General features: G+C 36.7%; 1 long non-coding RNA gene across 1 annotated transcript in view; it reads left to right on the top strand.

Annotated features, from left to right (window-relative positions):
* Nucleotides 1-727: 727 nt before the first annotated feature.
* The window catches only part of LOC137027844 (uncharacterized), a 30,775-nt gene continuing 14,830 nt past the window's right edge, over nt 728-16,672 (top strand). The window contains exon 1 of the long non-coding RNA XR_010896090.1: nt 728-806. This is a non-coding gene — a long non-coding RNA (uncharacterized lncRNA). The remainder of the gene's footprint in view (nt 807-16,672) is intronic.

The following is a 16,672-nucleotide window of genomic DNA, read 5'->3' as shown; positions in this document are numbered from 1 at the left end:
GCCAAAGTATCGTGATTTTAGTAAATGAAATCAAAAGCCATAAGTGTTTCGAAACGTTTCGAAATTTCAATGGTTCACCATTGGGGGGGGGCGTGAGTTTGGCAGTTTGATATGCGCTCCGAACCACTGTAGTCACATGAACTGTTTTAAATATGTCTTTAGTAGCTTTCTGAGCATCTGAAAGTGTTAATTGTCTTGCTGCTAATGGAGGCCTCACTGAGCCATCGGATTTCATCAAAAAAGTCTAATTTGGTGTTCAGTAAATGAACGAAGGTCTTACGGGTGTGGAACAACATGAGGGTGAGTAATTAATGACACAATTTTCATTTTATGGTGAACTTACCCTTTAAATAAATTACAGCTTGAATAGAATTGATGCACAAAAATTAGGTAAAAAATATAAAAAAAATTTTTTATTTATTTACATAAATCAAACTCATCACTCAAACTCATCAACATCACTCAAACTCATCACTTAAAATTAATTAACACTTGAAATTAATAAATATTTTTTTTAAAGAGCTTTATGAATGTTTTTATTTTAAGATTTATGATAAGTCATCACCCAACAAGAGTAAAAAAACAAGATCTATGCATAAAAGGTATTTAAAACGTAGTGAATATAAATGATAAAGGCGTGTTAAAAATTTTCCAAGATGGTTTTAAATTGACTGTCATGTTACAAATTCATTTTTTTTCCTTTTAGGTGCTCGAAGCTGAAAAACGACTCTTTTTCATGTTCCCGGGCTGATATAATGAGCGTTACTGTGCAAGAACCAGTCGCTGGTTTCAGCAAAGTTTGTGAGGTTGGTGCTTGAAAACCATTTGATTGGACAAAATTCTGAGTAGTGCAGTATAATGTCATCAAGATATTTGTTTCATTTGCTGTGTTTTGGAAACTTGTTTAGAATCTTACTATTTGTAGCATGGAAAGGCTTCAGCTTTAAATTTTCACTTTAGCTCTCTCCCTCTATGTTGCTCTCATTTCGTTCTTGCCGAAGCTCTCAGAAGCTTTTGCGCTCTGCCATTTTTCTATTTCTCATTCTCGTGCTAACCCCGTCTTCCTCTCCTAATCGTTACGCTCTTTATTTTCTCTCTCTCTCTTTCTCACTCTCTCCCTCTAACTCAAATTACACCCATTACGGCCCACTCTAGCTCTCCAGCACCTCTCTCCCTCCCTCTCCACACCTCACTGCAGCAAACACACACACACACACACACACACACACACACACACACACACACGTTCCATGCAGCTTTTCAAGAAAGGCATCTATTTGTCAGCGTCTGTGCAGAGCTGAGACTGCAGGAGGCCTCCGTTTATAAAACGCACAGCTATCTGTTATACCGTGTGTGTGTGTGAGGTTGAACATAGAGGAAAAACAACATAGAAACACAAAGAGAGCGAATCTCACCAAACATGTCTGACTCACAAATTGTTTTTGTTGTAAGATAACGAACCCTGTTTTTAGAACCATTAAGATTCAATTATTTTCATGAAAATGAATAACATTTTCATTACCGTAATGCATCTGGATTTCTAAGTTTCTGAGTTTCATTTTTATTTGTTTTCAATCGTGGTACACGTTAAATGTAAGGTGTCTTTTTATCAACAAAAGTATGCCTTTTGTCTTTAGAGGTTATATATATATATATATTTTTTTATTATTATTATTATTATTATTATTAACAACAGCAACCAGTTTATACCAGCTAAGACCAGGAAACTATGTTGCTCTATTCATTATTTTCAGCATGAAAATTGACACATTAAATTCAGTATAAAAAATATTACCATGATGTATAAAAACTTTGTAATTTAAATAATATATCACTATTTTTTTTTCATTATGGTAATGATAATTACTAATACTTTACATTTTGGTAATGAGGATTATTTTTTTTACAGAATTTAAGTGTATACAATAGTTTGTAGATAAGCCTCAAAACTAATAAACATGGATTAAAAGCCATAAAACTCATACTATAAATGCCATGAAAATAATGGCAAAAATCGTAATGCTTCTAAAAATACACTTAATTTTCATATAATTTTTTTTCTTTTATTTAGTGGTGATATACAATCCATAAATATTCGTCACGGGTATCGTGAGAGGGTTTGTGAGAAATCACCCAAGTTAACCTTGTGTGTTACAAAGAACAGAGAGAAAACTTTTGAATGTGTGTTTGAGGGAAAGAGAGAAGAAGATTAATTGGGTGAGCGGTGAAAAGCTTTCAGCAGAGTCTGCCTCCATTAAGCCGCGCCGCCGTCCACCAATTAGACGGCAAAAAGAACGTAAAAAAATGGACGAGAATAATGACAGAGCGAAAGAGCAGAAAGGATCGGCGGTTTCTTTGTCCTGAGTTTAACCGAATTAAACATCAACAATTATATGAGACAGACAGATTGAGAGGCAGACATCCCGCTGAGGCCACTGCAACAGTAGTAACAATCACGCACAAACGCACACCGAATCACAATGTATCACAGTGTTGACTCACAGAGACTATGCAAGGTCAAAGAAAATATCACCCAGACTACATTAAATTTGGGATCACTTGAAATGAGGATATGTGTAAAGCCAGTTTCTTCCAAATAGGTTATTGCTACTTTTTCTCGCAATTGTAATCGTTTCTTGATCCCCCGGTTTCACAGACAAAGCTTAAGCCTAGTCTCAGACTAAAATACATGTTTGAGCTGTTTTAGCTGAAAGCAACTTGCACTGACATATCTTAAAGGCACAATATGTAGTTTTTCGCAGCTAGAGGTCGCTTATTCAAAACAAAGGCGTAGCTTGATGATGCCTTGATTTCGCTGAATCATGGGAGGTGTTGTCTTCACATCTACAGCCGGTGGAATAGAATCTGACAGGACTCGGGCAGAAATCGGACTGCTAATGAGAGACGAATGCGACACACGGCTTGAGAGCAGCCAAACTTTTATTATGCCGCAGTAGCTGCTTCCGCTTCTTCCGGTCAAGCGTATGTGGGGTAAAGCAGCGCTGTTCATCATATTAGATACATTTGTTTGTTAAAAGTTGTTATAATGCTACTCTGTGTTCGCTCAGCGGCTACTATGAGACATTTGTTGCACACTGCAGTAAGTTAGACCGAATTGACCCTCGTTTGTGAAGCAGTCCAGCATAAAATGACAGCATGGCAACAAAACTCAAAAGTCTTCCTCTTCTCTAAAGCAGCCCAACATGGCTTCGCCCCCTTGGTTGCGTGTTCTCGGGGGCATGGTTCATGTAAATTTTGGGGTTTGTGATGTCACCAACCCAGGAAGAAACTCGTTGTAGTCCTTAAAAATCGATTTCTGTAAAAAAAAAAAATCTCCCTTCGCATTGAACATTGAGCATCATAAACTTTGTTTATGCTCAAACAGCAACATTACACACTAACTAAAGTTAAAAAAGTGAAATCATAATCAAGGACCCCGTTAATCATTTCATTGTTTGATTTTAAGTACATTTATGTTTATTTTCAGATGTTAAATGGTTTGGTTCTGTGTTGGGTCACCATTTGACGTAAAACCAGTTGAGAATGACCGTAGTGCTTGCACATCTGCCTATAGGTTGTCAGTTGTAGATTAGTTGAGGTGAATACACATATAAACATGCACAGCACATTGTCAGGACTTACAGATAGCAGACATGACAAAGCGCAGGACGCAAACACAAGTGGGGACACACTTGAACTATTTATCAAAAACCTCTGGTTTCCATGGTTTCCTGTCTTGGCACCTCCACTATTGCATCCAATTGCATTCATAGTTCACTTTTTGGAGCACAAATTTATACATACTCTCTTCAACCAAACATACATTCTTGTTTTTCATACATTTAATGTGGTATTATTACTATGTTTTCTTGGACATTTGTCTTAGTATTTTCTTTCTTTCTTTCTTTCTTTCTTTCTTTCTTTCTTTCTTTCTTTCTTTCTTTCTTTCTTTCTTTCTTTCTTTCTTTCTTTCTTTCTTTCTTTCTTTCTCAGTGTAGTTTGTCTTGGTTAATAAGTAAACAGATCATTATGTCATGATGGTTCATGAGAGAGAGAGTGCCACATCCCAAGCTCTGGTCGACACACACACACACACACACACACACACACACACACACACACACACACACACACACACACACACACACACACACACACACACACACACACACAAACACTGCGCACCAAATGATCCCAATTTCCAGCAGGACCCCAGTGGCTTCTGAATTTCTTAATTACATTCTTGGTACTGGCTTACGCAAGAGCTCGCACACGCAGTCCCTCAAACTGTGCTCTGTCAGCAAAGGTAACCTCAGCGCTGATCAATACTAAGTCGCTAATTAAACCTCTCTTGCTCTAGCTTCTAGCATTAGCATGAGGAAGTGCTTCAATGAACCGAACGAAGACCGTGCTGTCTCCAACATTACTGAGTTAACGGGGGTCACAGTAAAGGTGCTGCTCCGAGATCAGTTATAAATGTGTATTATATAAATTTAAATGTATATATATTATATAAATTGAAATGTATTATATTATATTATATAAATTGTAAATTGTATATATACAATTTACAAATTTTGTGTATATATATATATATATATATATATATATATATATATATATATACACACACATTTTGTCTAATAATGTTTATAATAATTGCTATTAGTTGCTATTAATATATTAATTTATATTAAATAAATTAATGACTAGATTTTTCCAAAACATTGTTAGTATATTGTGAATGATCTAATTTTAGGTGCCAAAATATAACAATTTTGTTAACAAGAAAATGCAGAATTAAACCAAATATTAAAACATTTTATATTGGAATTTACTAATTATATTAATGTTTATAATAATTCATATTAATTTGTTTAGATTTAGATCTTAATTGCTTATATATTCATATATTAGTTATGAAAGTGCAAAGTTAAACCAAATATTAAAGCATTTTATATATTAATTTGTTTATATTAATTTACTAATTATATTAATGTTTATAATAATTTATATTAATTTGTTAATGTATTAATGTATATTAATTTATATTTATTTGTTTAGATTAATATCTTAATTGCTTATATTAATGTTCTTGTATTTTATTTTATATATATCTTTTTTTTTTTAGTAAATGTGTGCATTTATTAAAAATGTAAAAACTATAAATTTTTTCAAAACTATTGTTAGTATATTGTGAATGAGAAAAAAAAACATGGATTTTATGGAGGAAATGCACTTCATGACAAACTGAATGGATTTTGTTCACAAAACACATTTTCTGTTATCGACAAAATGAAAGGTTTTGTGGTAGTTCAGATGTGTTGGTTTAGTTCAGCTTTGCTGGATTTAACTGTGTTGGATTGTGTCTGGTTGGCTCAGCTGTGCTAGGGTATGTTGAAGTTTTGTTTGGTTCATGTGGTTCAGTTGAGGTGGTTCAGCTGTTCGGGGTTGGCTCAGTTAAGGCTAAATATGTTGAAGTGTTATAATAATTAGTAGCTTCATTACTGTCCGTGCGTTTGAATCAGGGTGTCATTCTAGCACGGTGTAAATGAGTTGGGCGCTGATGAACCGGCCTTAATTAGACACACACACATACACACACACACACACAAATTTTGCACGAGTCACAGCTACAAAATGCTTTAATTAGCATGATAATGATCTGTCATTTAGAAACCCAACCCTCTTAACGCACACACAGTGCTGGTATGCTCTTAATGTGTGTGTGTGTGTGTGTGTGTGTGTGTGTGTTGAAGTCCTTCTTGCCCTCACATGCTCCAGCACTGCACTTTCCCTTTCCAAGCCCTCATCTTCCTCTGCATTCTCCATCTGTGAGTCATTCTCGAGAGCGTTCTGTCATCTTCTGTACTGCCCAAAGCACTGTCTACAGAAGAGCGAGAGAGAAGGAAGAATGAGAGTAAAAAATTCCCAACAGCAGGAAAATTAGAAGAGGTCACTATAAAATATGAATCTTACACCAGTTCCAGTCCTCAAATCTGATTGGCTAATTGGTAAGTCTTAGTACTGACTCTTTCTGAAGGTTACATTGTTATGCGATTAGGTAACGAAAAGTCTTTGTGAGTGAGTGATTGAATCATTCATTCAACCAATTTGTTCAAACACACGTATTCATTCGCGAACTGAAAAGTGAGCCATCGAAACACTCACCAATTCATGATGGCTGCATCTGAAATTGCATAATTTTCTAATATATAGTAGGCAAAAAAGGTAAATGCGTAAATCGAGTAGTAGAGTATTGTTGCCACGTAAATCGAGTCCCCCAGGAATCAGGGTCTCCTTTAGGACTCCGAGTGATCCCATTGGTTCAACGGACTTTTAATGGGATGGGTTTTTTTTGTCATAATCAACCATAATCAAAGCACTCTCTCAATATGCAAAGTGCAAATAAAAACAAATTTTTCTTCAGGCATGATACAAAGCTAAGAGATGGTTACAACTACACATCCCAGCCTAAGATAGCTTTCATATTGGGAGATATCTGCATTCATCAGGGAGCCGCTTTCAAAATATTAAAATCGCGCTTGAATGCGCATTCGCGCTTACTTTCACTTTTGCGATCGTTCGTACTCTGTGAATATGGAGTGGTGACGACCGTTATCTAACTGAATTAAATGGTTTTTATTTCAATAAAAAGCAAAACGACAGTGGAGGCGTAATGCAAACGTAGCGGTGGCATATTCTTTTCCAGTTTCACCCTCACACTCTGTCATGGCAGTAGCATGAGACCTTGACGAGAAATCTTGTCACATTTTAATCTCGGGAAATCTCGTCACACCCCTATTAGGTATGTTTTTTGCTTCTAATATCTGTTTTCAGTTTATATTATTGCAATACATACACTCTAAAAAATGCTGGGTTAAAAACAACCCAAGTTGGGTTGAAAATGGACAAACCCAGCAATTGGGTTGTTTTAACCTAGCGGTAGGGTTAAAGAGATACCGGAAGTTGAACGAAGTTAGACATAGTGGTGTATTAGAGGTAAAAAATGATATAAATACTGTTCGGTTTCTCGCACAAACCGATCGTTTCGTGTCTTAGGACATCAATGTGCCGTCACGAGCCGCAGGGTTTAATTTGGATTTGTCTATGGACGTTTTTTCGACTCTTATTGTTCAAGTTCCCAATCACTGCTATTATTTGACTGACAGACGGCAGCGGTTGCAGTTAAAAATCATAATTTGCATTCGACTGAAGAAAAAAAGTCCTCTACATCTTGGATGCACTGGGGGTAAGCAGATAAACATCAAATTTTCATTTTTGGGTGAACTATCCCTTTAAATGTTTGCCCAACCTGCTGGGTAGTTTTATTTAACGCAACTATTGTTTAAAAATTACTGTATTGCTTAATTAAAATTAACCCAAAGTATGATGGAAATGAACATTTATTAATGTTCAATGAATAATTATTAAACAATAAATAAATAATAAATAAAATAAATAATACATTTATATTAATAAACTATTAAACTATTAAATTTATATTAATAGTAATTATATTTATATTAATAAAATATTAAAACTTATTAATAAACATTCACCTTTTGTCTATTATTGTTGCCTCTAATTGCATCTGGTTTTTAATTTCCCAACTATTTTGGGTTCATTTTAAGCTAGCCATATAGCAATTTTTAAACAATAGTTGGTATAGATAAAACTACCCAGCAGGTTGGGCAAACATTTAACCCAACCGCTGGGTTAAAACAACCCAATTGCTGGGTTTGTCCATTTTCAACCCAACTTGGGTTGTTTTTAACCCAGCATTTTTTAGAGTGTAGGCATTCATTTTCAAGCATGTTGTTTGTGCACTTAATGTAATAAATATCATACAATAGTGAAATAAGTTGTTGTTATCATGATGTCTTGACTAATTATAACCTTTGAACTTTTTTTGGATGACACTGGAAAGATTCTAAAATGGGCATACAATGCATGCTTTACTATCCCATGCGGCCATGGGAGAGGATCATAGACTGTAAAAAAAATATGGACGTAGCGTCCGTGACGTCACCCATAGAGTTCTGAACAGCAGTTTTGAAGCGAAAATGAGGCCGCGGCCATCTTAGCTGCGCGTCACCGCACGTCACTCCCGGATAACTGAAAATGGGCAAAGAGGCGGGGAGGTGGTTTGAGCTGATGTGATTGGTTGCTGAAACCACGCCCGCCTAGCTCGACGTGACCACGTTAGCAAGCAAAGAAGCTATCTATCTAGATACTATCTAAATTATTAATAAAGATAAGTTTTAACATCAGAAAGTTATAAAGGTTTACTGTCAATTTACGGTATTTTTTTAAGATATAGATGCTCCAACACCAGTAATTTGTGTTGGGTGCGCAAATAACAGCATGGAACATCAAATGAGACTTCATACCTTTATAATAGAGATCGCGAGATGAATCCAATCTGTGGCACTTGGGTAAAATATAAATGTCCATTGCAAAACAAAACAAAAAAAAAAAAAACATTTCACATTTATTCTGAATGATCTGCTCTCTGTCATCGTTCTTCAAGAAAGGATGCAATCTGAGCAGCGATCGTATCTAACAAACAAATGAGCCTGTGTCCAAAGTATATTTTTTTCAAAATAGTGCAGCAGTTTTAGTTATAATATCCAAGCAGTGCTGTCAGAGTTGTATATCCTCCTGGTTTTGTCATTGTAGTAACGTTAAATCTCGCAATCAAAACTTTCAGCCAATGCCACGATCCAACAACGTGTGTTCTGTCTCTTCCGCATGCATGCACATCTACACAGACACACATCAGTCTCGAATATTATGCAGCAAGCCATATTTTATAATTGTATAAAATAATCGAGAAAAAAAAGCACAAAAACGGCTGAGATGCCAAATTCAGCGGCAGCTGAGGTAAAGTGACGGCTCACAGACAGCAGCGCAATCTACCTGTCACTCAAGTGACCACGCCCTTAATTATGCAGAACTTTAAGGCTTAATATAATTTAAACGGATAAGTTATAAAAAAATTCATCCCCCTCACAGTTGTCATGAAGGGCAAAAATAGCAGTATAGACCAAAACCACAATTTGTACCAACTTGTAAACATGTTTTTTTCTGCTATAAACTTGGCCAATTTAACATGGGACTCTATGAGATTCTGCTCTCTTTTGGAGCCTGTCCCTAGCGGCCAGTCGATGAATCGCAGTTTAAGTTACTTCCGCATTGGCTTCACGAGAGAAAGGGGGAGGTTGCCGCTTGGAGAAGATTTATGAATGGCAGTGATGTAACTGATGCTGGTAGGTCACATGGCAATGACATCATTGCAAATGTAGTATGTACAGATTACATTCATATCACACACACTCATACCATATAGAACATACCGTTTTAGTGGGTGCAAAGTAATTACTTATTCAAAATAAGTACCTACTCATGAGGGTTTTTTTCGGATGCAGCGACATATTCAGGAAATGAACAAGTGACTAACTTAATGAGGCTGCGCTTGAAATCCCATAATCTCTTGAGAAGGTAGTTATTTTGTATTTACTTCACAACCACTAAAAAAGTATGTTCTACATAGTATGAATGTGTGTAATATGAATGTAATCCAGACATGCTACATTTGCCATTGCCATCATTATCATGTGACCTACCGGCGTCAGTTTTGTCGCTTCACTGCCATTCACAAATCATCTCCCATGGCTTTTTCCATCAAAAAAGCAAACTTCAGAATCTTGCTGGAAGTAGAAGGCCATCTACTTTTTGCCTACTCTTTTATGAGTACTGTGAATTCAGACATACTTCTTTTGTCACATACTGTTTTTCACCTAGACAGCAAAATCTCCAGAGTTAAATCAAACTCTGCTCAGAGTACATATGGTCCCTCTCTAAATAGTGTTACAATAACACTGAAGCAGAGTTAAAGTTAATGAGATAATTAAACAATTAATTAAGTGATGATTGTGCATTACTGATGAACACCTGCTGTTAACAAGCAGAACCACTGAAGAAAAGAGAAACACAAGAACTACAACTGACTTCAGTCACAGCCTTATTAATTGCTTAATTATCTCATTAACTTTAACTCTGCTTCAGTGTTACTTTAACACTATTTTGAGAGGGACCATATGTACTCTGAGCAGAGTTGATTTAACTCTGGGGATTGTATATAGTAGGTAAGTATGGGATTTCGGATGCAGCCTGATAGTCTTCATGAGTAAGTCATTCACTAAACTGATTTGTTCAAAACACTAAACTGAACAAGTGAGTCATTATGTCATTCATTTAACCAATTTATTCAAACACTCAGATTCCTTTAGGAAGTGCCTGTTTTTTTATGGGTGAGTCATTGAATCATTGACTAAACCAATTTGTTCAAAACACATATTTTTTTAATGTATAACTTTGAGTTTGTAAATTAGGAAAATCCATTATTTTGTTTAGCTTAAACTTAACTCATTAAGGTTTAAACTTAAGTCTTAAGTACTAAACTTAACAATCTTGATTCACAGTTTGTGAGAATCAGTTTCTATGAATCTGCTTGCTATTTATTAAGATGCCGTCTGCCCCAAAAACCTGATTTCTTTCAGCTGTCTCAATGGCCACATTTATAGAATATATGACTAACTATTAATAATTAATCTAAATAAAAACAGCATTTATAAACAACACAGAATTCATCTAATAATGTATGCAACATGTAAAGATTGTCAGGAAAAAAAGGTTTCAACAAATACCTGAATGTTCTGATGTGTTTGACGTCAGCACGGTGTCTTGAAGCGCGTTGACGTCAGGGACGACCTTGTTATATGTCCTGCATATTTTTTCTTTGAGCTGTTATTCCCATGTGCAGAGGAGACGTTGATGTGTTGTTTGTTAAAGTGCTCAACACACTGTACTTGTATAATCGCTCAGGTGTATATGCGAGTTTCCCGCAGCGGCCTGGTAGTCTCTGGAGATTTTCAAAACTTGAAAAGGAAACCGTCTTTATAGAAGGACTGTTTTGGTTCTTAAAATTCTTTTTGGAATCTAAAAAATATAAAATTTTTAGGGTTTGAGTCTGTATGAAGGTTCAGATTAGGATTACTTTCAACTCTCAAAACAGGAGCGCTTTAGCTCTGCTAGAGGAAATGAGCGAGAGGCAGGACACGTCTGTACCTGTCTAACGTTAACAGACTGCTCTGTCTCTGCTGGTGTTCTCGACTATCTGCTCCTGTTTTCGCATTCAGCAGGCTCTTGTTCTGCAGCTCACGGTGGGAAGCGTGCCAGGGAAAAATCTCAGTACGACCACTAACGGAGGATGACAACAACGTTCCTCTTTTTTCCCCTCTGCATTTCATGCCTCATTCCCAGCCCGCTCTCATCTTTTCCTCTGCGTTACGTCAGCCTTGTTCTGCTATGTCTGATCCTGGCACATAGTGTGTGTGTGTGCGTGCGCGTGTGTAGAGAGGTGCAGCGGGCACTGGGAGGGCATCAAAGACTGTCAGAGCGAATCAAAGACCCTGCCAACCTTGGCAAGCCGGGCACACGCACACACACATTCTCTTTCACTTTCTGCCAAGTCTTTTTTAGCCCTAATTTTGGCCACGTCCATCCTCTCGTTTGTGTGCACGTGTGTGTTTTCCACGGCTGATCATTACAAATGGCAGAGGTCAGTCGGCTGGCAGATGTCCCCACTGCATGGGCCGCCCTTTCAATATCTATCAGTCTCATTTTCATTGTGTTGTTTTTCCCCTAGTTGTCTGTTAATGCTTCTTTTCCTTCGCTGTAATTAAACACTTTAAGATTCACTGAGAACTTATACGACCAGAAAAGAATCATTGGCCCGGTTCTAATGGAACACTTGATGTATACTTGTTCACACAAGTAGCCGTGCCATGCGACATATCAATATAAATAAGAAACAACAACGGATTGTCTTTAAAACCCTCTTTTGTGAGGAACTACTTCCTTCCACAGATTCAAATGTCAAGTTGACAGTTTAAAAGTTGAGTCCAAGCCTCCGTTACTAATTCTAAAACCTCAAGGAACGTTGAGTCGCTTCATTGAAACTCATTGCAACATGTAGAGAATTATGAGAGAGAGATGCCGAGTGAGTGCATTACCTGCATCTAGCTGATATTCTTCAGGTCAATCTTATATTCATAATGGAAAAATCAGTTTGAATGTCTGCTGAGGAAAGTGACATCTTTGTCTTTGTCCTTATAACATTCAAGAGGATTTCCCATGACAGCGCTAGTCAATGCATTTGTCAGTTACTTCTCGTAAGATGTTGTTTAAAGTAAATACAACGTCCTTGTTTCCTTGTTTTAGTCCATTTCAATATAAAAGTCTTTGCGACTGACTGACTCACTCATAAAGACAGTATTCGCCACCATCTAATTGCGTATTAATGTAACTTTCATTGAAGTCAAAATCACTAACGGACTTTTTCTCAATACCAAAAAATACAGCATGCTATTTATATAAAATATTATTTGTTGAACAATAGTAGTTAAATTAACAATAGCCATCATAAAAGTATAAGAAGTAAAATAGGAAATAAACACAAGCAGTTTAGTCAAACGTACAATAGCAGTGCTCTAGTTAGTACAGGATTTATACTTAATATACTTAGAAACTTAATCCCTTGAAACTCATCTTTGTTCACCAAAATTCTTCATGCCTTAAAATATCTTGAATGTAACTCTACACCCTTGCTTCATTTCATATACGTAGGTATATGAATATGCATATTGGCCCCGCCTCCACTCGCTCACACCAGCTCAGAGATTCACTCAGTCAACTTACTAAGAGGTAAACGCTGGTAAACGCACACAATGGTATCGCTCTTTACAACGTTGGACACATAACGATAATTAATATGATTAGCCTTTTGGTTGACATTATTAAACAGCTAATAATATTTTGCTACTGTTACACAAACCATGTTCCCGTTTGCCAGCTCAGAGTCAGACAGCTGCTTTCTAACAATCAGTATCCTTAGAAATGCTTTGAACAACTCAGAACATCAGTGGAGAAAGGCATGTAGCTTATCATAACATTGTAATATACATCACACAACACTATATTGCTAAATCTACATGATTTTTAATATCAACAAAAAAATACCAGAATATAACCTGGCTTCTCTTGAGACTCTCTTGCTTCACAGCAGAGTAATGATATGCCAAAGCCCTCCAGCATGTTGAAGTGATTGGTTACATGGTAGTTTGTGAAGTCACAAACACCAGCGATTTCAAACCGCATTTTTTTAGATCACTGCAGTTTTAAAGGGAAAATATTTATTAATGGTGTTGACTTATGGATTTGCACAGGGTTTGTTTTAAAGCATATTAAAACTCCACATAGACATATAAACAACATAAAAAAAAATGATTTTCACCACAGGGGGACTAAGTATCTCAGGGTCATCTAGTATTATGACTAGCAAAAAATGTCATAAATTTACAAAACATTTCCCACTTGTGGGAAAGAAAAAAATCACTAAAATAACTAGAGGTTCCATTTCAGTATGGAGCCTTACTTAGATAAAAGTGAAAATGACTATACAGAAAATGATGCACAGGTGACAACAGAGTGCCACATCTCACTGGAATCCTGGGAAATGTGTAATTTCCTGTGATTATAGTCTAGATCTTGTTGGTGCACTTTTGCTTTTCCATTTCTCAGATTTCATGCATAAGACTTCACTTAAGTGTTTAGGATAAGAAACCCAAGTATTGACACATACAAATACATAAAGCTTTTAGACTCTGATGCACCACAAACTACTGAGTGTCTCAGTAGGGAAGTATTCTAAATGTTTCCACTGCATTAGATCAGTGTGCTTGAGTGAATGCCAGCTTATCAGTGCCAGCCTGCCAATGCAACAGTGCCCACGTCAGCCATCAGTGCCCTGCAGACAGGCCAATGCAAATGTCAGAATTTTTAGTATAGGACAGAAAGAGAATTTACTTGAGTCACATGTTCTTTTATCTTACAAAGTTTTATTGCTGGTTTTCGAGGATGGTGACATGTCATGCCCATGCCTGTTGATATCTGGCTAATTTGACTTCTGCCAAGCGTCAGATGAAATTGCTGCAAAATACTGTAGAATTGGATTTGTCAGCTTTTGACATCAACAAGATATGTTTTTATCTTCCATTTACTATTTTAACTTTACAAGATTACATGGTTATGCGAGTACACACTGCACAATTTTTGCCCCGATTAGCACTCAAATGCCAAAAATCTGTGGGTGCTCATCTACATAAGTGACAATCGTATAGTGTGTATGATCATGGACGACGCCCGTGAAATATTTAACATTCTAAATATCTGTCTGGGACTCAGAGTCATTCAGTGTGAAATGTGTTTTGACTGGAAACAGAGGCGGGGGATGCGTTGCTTCAACCCACAGACCAAAAAAACCCACCCGCGACAACATTGTAAAAGTAGCCCAATTCCACGGAAAAAAACGCAGATTTGCCAACACTAACTGGAAATTACATTGGCGAAGACCAACAGCCAATGGGAGCGCAAGATGCAGGGCAAGGGAAAGTTCAGGGGGAGGAGTCATAGACTTGCAACAGAACATCAGCAAGCATGGATTCTGCGAGCAACCAATCTCTCCTTCATATTCTTTTTCGCTGTAAATCAGCACACAGACTACTTGGATAACAAGTCTCGCGCGGGCACCGATTTCAACCGTGAGAACTCCTTTCTCATGCATGATTTTACGTTATTTCCTGTATAACTTCTTGCGTATATGTTTGGTTGTGAAACACTTTGTAGACCAGACAGATTTGTCGCCGATTCTTCCTATTAAAATGTTGTGTAATGTGTAACTCGTCACTGATCCATCATGTAATGTGCACACAACAGCAACTAAATGATGCCCCAGACAGTCGTGTAGTGTGAGAAAATCGTGCTTGTGACGTCAATGAAAATCGCACAGTGTAGTGTTGTCAAAAGTACCGACTTCGGTACCATGTTGGTACTGAAATTTAAAAAATGTGATGCTTAAACACCTCTGATTGGCCATTGTGTTCACGTGCTCATCAGGTATGTCTGTGATTGGCTACAAAGATCAACACCTCAAAAACATGTTGTAAATAGACATCAATGACGCTCTTCACCTATAGCGCTTACATACACACGGACCGGTCCACTGAGAGACAGTTGCTTTCAAACGCTCCCGCTCCCAACACTTTAGTGTTTTCAAATTCTCCCGTGCGTTGATCGTTGTAGCCAATCGCAGACATATATGTCGAGCGTGTGAGCACAATGGCCAATCAGAGGTGTTTATGAATCCGCTCAACAGCGCTCAAAGCCTCACATTTTATTTTAATTTTAGTACCAACTTGGTACTAGTTACTTGGTACTTTTGAAAACACTAGTGCAGTGTGTACTTGGAATTAGTTGCATATAATTAGAACAGACCTGTGAGTTATGACCTACTGGTTAACCCTCTATGGTACGCATTATTTCAAATAAGTTTTTATTACATGAAATAGCTTCAATTATGCAAATCAAAAAAGATTTTTGAAAAAAGATTTTTGGGGGGTACTTAGGGGAACGATGCCATATGACAACTCTGTACCACAATGGAAAATGGTCAAAAAAGTAGTTTTTCTATAAAATTATGATTTTCTTTTCTATTTAAATGCAAATTTGTTTTAGAAATTGATAGATGTATATACTTGGAACTCATGCAAACCAAAAATAAGTAGATCCCTATCATTATTCATCCTCACACTCATCACATGGAAGAGCTAACTCTGCACTCTTCCCATTGCCCTTTCCATAAAATATTGCTATATTCATTTTCAGAAAAGAAGAAATAACTTTGTTATTTATACATAAATACAACTATACTACAATAAACAATTCAAAATAAATAAATAACCACAATCATATGCTACTATCTATAAAAAATCCCAATGGGGAAATACATTACTGCAGTTCCACTATGGTACAGAGTTGCCATATGGCAACCTAGATATTTTCCAAATTTACAGTAAAACTATGTTAGACAAAGTTGATTTGTGAATAAAACGTTCTAATTTATTTTATCAAAGATGCTGCAAAAAAATCCCCATTGAGAAGAGATGTTTAAAAATGAGGTAAATAGAGTAATTTCTGGAGCACTTCAACAGGTGTCTTCCGTGTGAGGGTGACAGTGAGAAAGAGAGTATTACAGGGACATTCAGATGTCATGGGAATTAAAAACAGCACATCATTGGCAACCTTAAGGCCTATCCTTTTAATTTCCAAAGTACAATATATTGTATTTTTTTCTGAATAACAAGGAAATGAGTAGAAATTAATTGCTGCCATATGGCAACTCTGTACCATAGAGGGTTAAATATTTGTAAAAAATTAAGAAAAGTTTTGGTTCTGGGCCCCGTGAATTTAAGCGACCTGCTGCGACAGGTAGTTTTTTTTTTTATCTGTTGGAAATGACTTGACTTTGGAGAACACAGAAAACATATTTCATGAACATGTTTCAGCAGAATTAGGAATAAATCACATGGTAAACCGCAAACGAGTCTGCAGCGGCGTTTTCTCCGCATTAATTGAAATACTCTGTGGAGTCCTAGCCGTTCGGTGACAAACATCAGCCCGCATTTGATAAAACGAGCACGCAATTGGCAGCTTTTTTTCATGCTACCACCTCACATCCCCCCCATCTCTCTGTCTCTCTCTTCCACAT

Source organism: Chanodichthys erythropterus, chromosome 10, assembly GCF_024489055.1.
Source record: "Chanodichthys erythropterus isolate Z2021 chromosome 10, ASM2448905v1, whole genome shotgun sequence".
Lineage (NCBI taxonomy): Eukaryota > Metazoa > Chordata > Actinopteri > Cypriniformes > Xenocyprididae > Chanodichthys > Chanodichthys erythropterus.
This window is presented reverse-complemented; position numbering and strand designations above follow the sequence as displayed.